We start from the raw sequence: 9,203 nt of genomic DNA, 5'->3' as shown, positions 1-9,203 counted from the left end.
ATGAACTATAATTTTATATATATAAAAGTACAAACATGTGTGTGTGTGTGTGTGTGTGTGTGTGTGTGTGTGTGTGTGTGTGTGTGTGTGTGTGTGTGTGTGTGTGTGTGTGTGAGTGTGTGTGTGTGTGTGTGTGAGCGTGTATTTATCACTTTGTGGGGACCAAATGTCCCCATAAGGATAGTAAAACCCGAAATTTTTGACCTTATGGGGACATTTTGTCGGTCTCCATGAGGAAAACAGCTTATAAATCATACTAAATTATGTTTTTTGAAAATTTAAAAATGCAGAAAGTTTTCTGTGAGGGTTAGGTTTAGGGGTAGGGTTAGGTTTAGGGGATAGAATATAAAGTTTGTACAGTATTAAAACCATTATGTCTATGGAAAGTCCCCATAAAACATGGAAACACAACATGTGTGTGTGTGTGTGTGTGTGTGTGTGTGTGTGTGTGTGTGTGTGTGTGTGTTTGTGTGTAGTTTAAGCTCTCAGGCATTCAACATGACTCAGCAGCGTGCTCTTTAATCATTACTTGAAAAAGTTTGATGCAAAATCATTATAAGATGTATATTTTAAGAGTAGAGGGACAAAGTGAGTGATTTTACATGGGCAGGGCTGATGTGACAGGAAACATTCATGACCCCACTCTAATCCTCTCTTTTCTTCTGTAAGTCACTCTCTCTTTCACTCTTTTTTGGAGAAGATCTGTTTTGGATGATGTCTAGAGGTCCTTATATTTTGACTGCAAGCATTGCAATGATGACAATCAGAGATCTTAGTATTTGAAATACCCCATAAATTGCCAGCTGTAAGTTGCCAAGCAACAAACACAGGGACAACCAATATTAAAAGCGAAATAAGAGGCACAACAAGAGGTCTTGTTTGCCCTCTTGAGACGGTACCTCCCCATTCCCCATCTCTTTCTATACATGGCCAACATTTGAAATGATTCTGTCCCAATGGACAGCAATGGAAATTGTCTTCCATGTTTGTCTTCTTGTCACAAAGTGTTATTTAAAGAACTTAAGTGCATGCTTGTGCCAAAGAATATATCCAACTCTCAGTTTATTGATAAAATCCTAAAGCAGTTGTTTTTCCTGGAGGACATACAGTAAGTGTTTTGCATTCAGTCAATATTAATAGAAGGCCTATAATCTGACTGTAATTTGTGTTGTGTTGTTATTTTACTACATCTTCCAAAGCAAAGATTGTCACCAAGGTGATATACATATTTTTTTTATTAAACCAGCAAATGAAATCCTGTAAGGGGACTGCATATCTGACATACTACATTGATGTAAAATTGATCTGGGATGGATGTAGGGCAAGGTCTTAACTGTTACAGTTAACCAAACACAAGTAACGTTTAGTGCATTTAGTTTAAGGATAATCAATTAAATTGTTTTCTTTTTTTCAAATGTGAAACCAGCATGTCTGACAACCAGGTTAATCACATTTGTGGAAGTGCCAAACATGCATATTTATCCTTAATGCTCCTTCTTCTTGTGTGCCAATGATTGAGTCAGCCTTGAAGTTGTGCAAAATGTCTTTGAATTCTAATGACAAGCAAGTGGCTCGACAGACCTCAGGTTGGCCCAGGTTGTGTGTGTATGCATGTTTTGTTACAGAGGAATGTGGGGCACACCTTCCTGGCAATAATTTTGGCTTATCCTATAACCTCAGCATTCATTGCTTGCTTTTGCCATTCAAATAGTGGCACACAAATAGACACAATGGACTTAGTACAAAGCAGGCACCTGTGGTTGGTTGAGGAGTTCCCTGTTTGAGTGTATTCATTTATATTGCTTTAATTTATGGGGAACCTTTTCAACGGTCCATGCAGTCAATCCCCTGCTAAAAAGCTCTATAACCAGGTGTATCAAAACAGCATATTACTGAGACTATTTGAATATCTACATTCAATGAAGAGTCCCTATCTGATGTGCCTTGAATTACACAGCTTGTGCAAAGTTAGCTTGTTGCCAAATTAAATATTGATATACTTTCGTTTTAAAGTATGATGGTCTATTTGAACGACATGTATTTGTGCTGTACTCCGAGAGAGATTTTAGGTAAAACATGGAGGGGTAAGTATTAAGTGATTTATGTGCTAAAACATCAGATTTCAATGTGCGGGTGCTTCATCTTAGTTGAACATTCAATATAAGGTTCCTGCAAAGTCTTACATAACTTGTCTTTACTCAAATCAAAGGGCCACGCAGGGATTTACTGCTGTGAATTCATCTGACATATATGGGCTATGGTTAAACAAATACAGTATAAACAAAAGACTGCTAAGTAAACATATCGGACTGCCGGAGATCTACTGCAAATTGCTTCCTTTTCCACAGCCCTTGACTTTTCTTTAAGCCCTGCTGTCTGTTTGCCCAGACAGTCTTTTAGTCCTAGTATTCAGCACTTTTACCTGCGTCTACAATGAGTCGGTTGTTTACAGCTGTGTGGAGTCACTTGTGTCTTCTAAGTCTGCAACATTGTTCCTGCTCCTCCAGTTCCAGCTTTCTCTTGATAGATGGGGCTGTCGAGGCTTTGAGGGCATCAGGGTGTTGATCTCTGCCCCTTGTCACAGAAAGCCATGGCCAGAGGGGAAGGTGGGAAATAAGTATTAGGGAAAGGGAAATAAAGAGAGAAAGAGAAGAGGAACGAGGTAGCATTAGTGTCTGTGCCCGAACTTCCACCCCAAACAAGACCCGCCATATAAACGTACATACACAAATACAGTAAGTATTTAACAATGCTCAGCTGTGAATTTAACAACATACAGGAGAATGAACAACACTCAGACTCCCACACTCATCATATTGCTTCTTAAGATATTGATTTAACCACTGGAGTCATATGGAATACTTTTATGCTGACTTTTGTGATTTTTGGTGAGTCCGGAGAGTACATTTCACATGGGGATGGGGTTGCCTGCGGAAGCTATGTGAGTTCAACATAATCTCACAGGAAGTCGGCATGCTGTAATGTTCTGGTACCTTAGAATCAGTGACAGTATATCGACTCTGCGGATTTTCCCATCAAACATTTTTGCATCTGTTTCAGCGGGTTTACCTTACCACGTGGCTCAATCAGCAGTGTGTTATGTCAGCAGCATGAGAGACCCAAGCTGGTATCCACATTGAAACCAAGAAGTAATCATGTTTGCTTAATCAGCGACGAGTGTGATTCGGTGGTTGTTCTATTTTTTCCCTTAACATTACATTTTTACTCTACTAATTGTTAGGCTTAGGTTTGGGTTGTGGGGTAGAGTCTATAAAATATGCATTCCTCATCACTTTATTACATCCTGTATAGCTAGAAAGAACTCTCTTCACAACTAGCTTTTGCCGTTAGCATATAACAATTTTTGCCAAAGAAAAGTCGATCTACTCTTTCTGATTTCACTGTGTGATCTGTGTGGCTGGTGAGTTCTGCGCATAAATGTAGTGGGATCTTCTGTGTCTGTGGATGTGCAATGTTGACTTTCGAGAATGGCTGGAATACATGCAGCCAATGGGAATGCATCTCTATCAGTTCTCACAGCACCACAGACATAGAAGTTACTTCAGGTAGGGATGTATCGAAATTTCACCCAATAATCTGAACACGAAACGTTACTTTACGTGAAATTATCCAGACTTAATCGGATTTAATATAAACGCTGTCTAAAAATGATGATTTCTAGTTGGAAAAGAGCTCACGATGAGATAATATTGAGTGAAATTGTAGCAAAACCACCCTCACATGCATGCAACAGATCCCCAAATCACAAAACAAAAGTCACACATATAAGCATATAATTTAAAGGAGACATACATTTGTGTAATGTTATAGAATATAGAGGTGCTGAATTTATATATTTTTTAAAATCTTCAAATGTCCCTTGACTCGCTAACAAGGGTCCCCCCCCCCCAGTGAATCTCTACCATTTAAAGTTAATAAACACATACTACAACACGCTTTTAGTTTTGTTTTTCATGTTAATTGATGTTTATTACTAACAATGAAAGTGCTATGATCTAATAGATCACATCATGTCACATCAGTGAACTGGACAGGTTGCAAAAAGCATTTCTTTTGAGTGAGAATGTGCTGAAAAGTGTCATTATAAAGTTTAAACAGTGTCCTCGTTCAGCTCTGCTATGGAAATTTGGACGGGGCTTTCTAGTTCCTCTTTACATTTATTTACTTTGTTCTCACACTTAGGCGTTCACTGGTGGTCTTTCCTCCCCTCTCCTTAACTTGTATCCTGTGGAAGTGTTGAGTCTCTGCCTTAATGTTTCTCTTCCCTAGGGTCCAGACCATCCTGTAGCACTTCTCCTCCCTTTTATATCAACCCTCTACACTGTGTGCATAATTATTAAGCAAGTGAGTATTCTGATCTTATCATTATTTCCATGCACATTTTCCAACTCCAAACCATATAATCTTGAATCTTGTATCATTTTCAGGTGGTATGTATTTGTGTAATGAGGGAGGGTGTGGCGAAAGTGACTAACAACTTATATCAAGGTGTGTATAATTATTAGGCAGCTTCATTACCTCAGGTAAAATGGGCCAAAAAAGAGATTTAACTGACACTGAAAAGTCATAAATGCCTTCCAGGCGGATGCAACCCTCTTGAAATAGCTAAACTATTAAGGTGTGACCACCGGACAATCAAAAGTTTTGTTGTGAATAATCATCTGGGGGGCTAATAACGAATAGAGAAGAAACACCTGGAGTGTCCAGAACTACAAGGTGTCAAGTGCTCAGACACATGGCCATGGTCAAGAAGGCTGAAACATGACCACCACTGAATAAGTTTCACAAGTTGAAGCATCAAGATTATGCGAAGACATACCTGAAGACAGATTTTTCAAAGGTTTTATGGACAGATGAAATGAGAGAATTACTCTTGATGGACCAGATGGATGCGCCCGTGGCTGGATCACTAATGGACACAGGGCACCACTTTGATTCAGGCACCAGCAAGGTGGAGGAGGGGTACTGGTATGGACTGTTATCATTAAGGATGAGGTAGTTGGACCTTTTCGAGTTGAAGATGGACTTAAACTCAACTCTCAAACTTACTGCCAGTTTTCTGGAAAGTACTTTCTTCAAGCATTGGTACAGGAAGAAGTACTCAGCATTCAAAAATGCCATGATCTTTATGCAGGACAATGCTCCATCACATGCATCCAAGTACTCCACTGCTTGGCTAGCCAGCAAGGGCCTCAAACACGCCCAAATAGTGACTTGGCCACTTCCTCACCTGACTTAACTCCTACTGAGATCTTGTGGGCCCGTCTCAAATGTGAGATTTACAGTGAGAGAAGACAATACACCTCTTTGAACAGCATTTGGGAGGCTGTGGTTGCTGCTTCAGCAAAAGTGAACAGATCAAGAAACTGACAGACTCCATGGATGGAAGGCTCATGGCAGTTATTGAAAAGAAGGGTGGCTATATTGATCGAAAGGCCAAAAATGTTATTTCATTGTCATTTTGTGGCTGTGGGGATTGAACCAGCAACTTTCTGATTACCAGTTTATCAGTTATGTGGTTTAGACCATTACAACACCATCACTCAAATATTTGTTGCACTTTCTACAATTGAGTTGGGAGAAATTATTTTTGTAATTTAGTTGTCTAATAATTGTTCACACTTATACATGTATATCCCCCAGAGAAAGACAAAACTCAATAACATTTTGAATTGACTGAGAGCATTGTGCTTGTTCAACAATATAATTAATCCAGAGGAATACAATTTACCTAATAATTGTGCACCCTGTGTAAATCATCCTCACTCTTTCCTTTAAAGTATTGCTGCTGTGTTCTCTCTAAAGTGTTTCTGTTTAGACTGACTCGACCACGGTGTTCACACAAACACCAGGGAGTTCTCGAGGGGTTGGGACGAGCCCACAACCACAGACAGGGCCTCCCTTGTGCTCTTTGTCTGACTGTAGTAAGAGAAGAATCAGACAGCGCAGATCACTGACCTGAAAAGCAACCCAGGGAGTACAGCGTAACTCAAGGCCCGTGGTTCAGTTTACCTGTTGGGCTGCTGTGAGAGCGAGTGGAGTGCTCTCTCCACAGGGTTAGATTGCCCATTGTGATAAGGGGCAAATACCATACGAGAGTTGTTAAGCAATACTGCTACAACACACGGGAGAGATAACGCAGCAGTCAGAGCCCGGTGGGGAATGTTAGCTTGCTGTGTTAAGTGGTCCTGAAACCACATCAAGTCTGCAAGAGGGGATTTTCCAGTTTGCCTCTCTAAAGAGTGTTATTGTTGCAGAACCTAAGTGTCATATAAGTAAAGACAATACACTGTCATATAAGTAAAGACAATACACTACAGAGCCAACACATTAAATATTTATAGCCAATTAATGGACCAATTAATTTCTGTAAAGTTTTAAATCACCATAAAATTCAACTATAAGGAAAAGCAATATGTGTTATCATATTTCAATGAGAATGCAATAATCTCAGCTTCTTTCAACGCTTTTGGCCATGTTCAAATCCATTCTGCAGATCTTCTTCTTTTTTTTTTCGCATATCCCAACTAAGCTGGTGTCAGAGCGCAGGTTCAGCCTTGAAACACCGCCCCTGGAGCAGATAGGTCAAGGGCCTTGCTCAAGGGTATCTTGGCAGTGCTGGTGCTTTAACCACCAACCTTTTGGTCAGTAACCCAGAGCCTTAACCGCTGAGCCACCACTGGCCATAGATGCATAGATGCAGTGGTACACGACACAACTTAACATCCTGCTGAAATGCTGGTGCTTTTTATCATTATAAGACATAAAGCCAGATGTGGACATTGCTTTCATTCCTTGTAGCTTGTGATTTGTAATAAAAAAGAAGACTGGCATGGCCAGGGCCTGCATTATCTGATAACTCATCTGCTGATAAATATATATATATATATATATATATATATATATATATATATATATATATATATATACAGTATATATGGATGATTATTACAAATGCTGTCTGACATTTGACAGATTCAGATTTCGAAGAGAGGCTGTGTGATTTCATGACTGCATACATCAATATTAACAATAGTGTGTTGCTGCTGCCAGTTACTGCATACAGTGCACAAAATGAACAGATTAAAATGAAAGTGCATAGAATTCGTGCACAGTTTCTGACATTATACTTGGATCTAATCTAAGTTCAAACATGACGTTTAGTGCAGAATTCCTAGTAGTGCAGAGTTATTTTAGTGGAGTAGACTACCTGCATTATTCAGCATTAGATGTGGTCCTTCTCATCTGTGTCACACTGTCACTGCTTTTATGTTGATAGCAGACATGCTGAAGAAGTCTTGTCCATGTAAATGCCGCACATAGCAAAGTTAAAAAATCTTGTTTTATCGCAGTGGTTGATTGACAGGCAGAACTGTCATCCTTGGTTTCACCAGACACGTGCTTGAGTAGTTGAAAAATATCTCACACACATCCACTATCTTGTATATACAATTATAACAGATCCAATACCCCCCTAAAAGTCACCTTAGAATTTAAACGAATGCAAGTATGATGAATGAAAACAGACCATGACAGAAATTGTACAACTTTTTCCATCAGAGTGAAGATTGATTTCTAGCACAACCATTGGCAAATAATTAGTTTGAAGACAGCATAGTACTTATGTAGAATCCTTCAGTGATGTGGTCATGTATAATATGGGAAAAACACAGTTTTAACAACCATTTTCTCCAAATGTTTAAAACCTTCATGAGCACTCAGTTGTCATTGATTGTGTGAGTTGTAACAACTTCTACTGATTGGTCAACTTCAGGTAGATTGCCAAATCGACTCGTTTAACCATAAACACCTCATGAATTCAAGCCGACAGCAGCCACATTTTTTAAACAGGATCAGGAGGTCGTGAGCTGCTCATAAGCCTTCGGTTCCACTCGTTATTCCTCTCACACAATGCGTGCTGCGACCACACTAGCACCAACGATTTCAACCCGATTTCTCCCAACTGGAACAAATCGGTCAGGAGCTCGCACGACAGCCGAAAATCGCACCGTGTATGCCTGCCTTAACTGGCTATCAACTGTCTCTTCAGCTGCCATTTTCTGTTTCAGCTCCACTGCCATGGATCTGCATGCACAGTATTGTGGGACTTCATAGGCAGTGAAGGATACATATATGCTGCCTTCAAATATCAATCATATGAAGGTATCTCAGTAGATAGGATGTGATACGAATATTGGATTCGGACTTGACTTGGTCCCTTTCTGCCTCCGTATACAGATTCCGGAGGCAGCATATTCCTGGTTTCGGACACAGCCAGTGAGTTAGTCTGGGTCTGAATGTTTGGCAGGTATTTGTGCACATGACACCAGAAAATGTGGACTTTACTGCATCAAAGATCACTATTTACAATGATTACTGAAATAGTAATCAGTAAGAAGTAAAATAGTAAATAGTAATAGTGATTTGCTGTCCTACAGTTTGTAGAGAATACTGCAGTGGTCACCTTGACAGCAGTGCCATTAAAATCCCTAGTTTTTTTCAATGATGCATCTAATCTGACACATGAAAGACAGAGGCTGTGGTTCAGAAGAGTTCACAACACTCGCCTGCACATGCTAACAGACGTTGAGCTTTGCACATAGATACTCTTATTTGTGTAAATGCTAATCAACCATCACACCACCAGAATAAATTATGCTTGACATCTGCATTATGTAGGCGAGGTGTGCCTCTGTATGTGTGTGTGGTTTTGGTGTCATATATACACAACACATGGTGGGCAAGCAGGTCTGTACCTGGATTTGACAGTCAGGTGCAATTCTGTGAAACGTAAGCCGAGGATCAAAGCCATGTCCTAGCCTACTCTGTGGTCAGATCGTTCCTGATGCTTTCCAAACTGCCAAATATGGTCTTCTTTAAGAGCCTCAAATTCACTCAGATCAAAGTATTGTTTTGTAGCCATGTTTGGCATGCATCAGGCTCACATTTAAGGTGTTTTGCCCTCTGGTGTTCAAATAGGTTTCCATATTAGAACCAGAAGACTGAAGATTAACTTTATATGCAGAGTGTGGCCAAGCATGCTAAGTATGCAAGCTAAAAAAATTACAATAGTGAAATTACTCTCAAAGGTTCCCAATCAGGTATAATTTTATGTTAATGTTCTAACATTTGTAAAACAGCAGTGACCTGTACATGACACCGTTCATCTAAGCAGGAGTGGC

Source organism: Xyrauchen texanus, chromosome 47 (genome assembly GCF_025860055.1).
Source record: "Xyrauchen texanus isolate HMW12.3.18 chromosome 47, RBS_HiC_50CHRs, whole genome shotgun sequence".
In the NCBI taxonomy this organism is placed as follows: Eukaryota; Metazoa; Chordata; class Actinopteri; order Cypriniformes; family Catostomidae; genus Xyrauchen; species Xyrauchen texanus.
The sequence above is the reverse complement of the archived record's forward strand: the minus strand, read 5'-3'. Positions refer to the sequence as shown.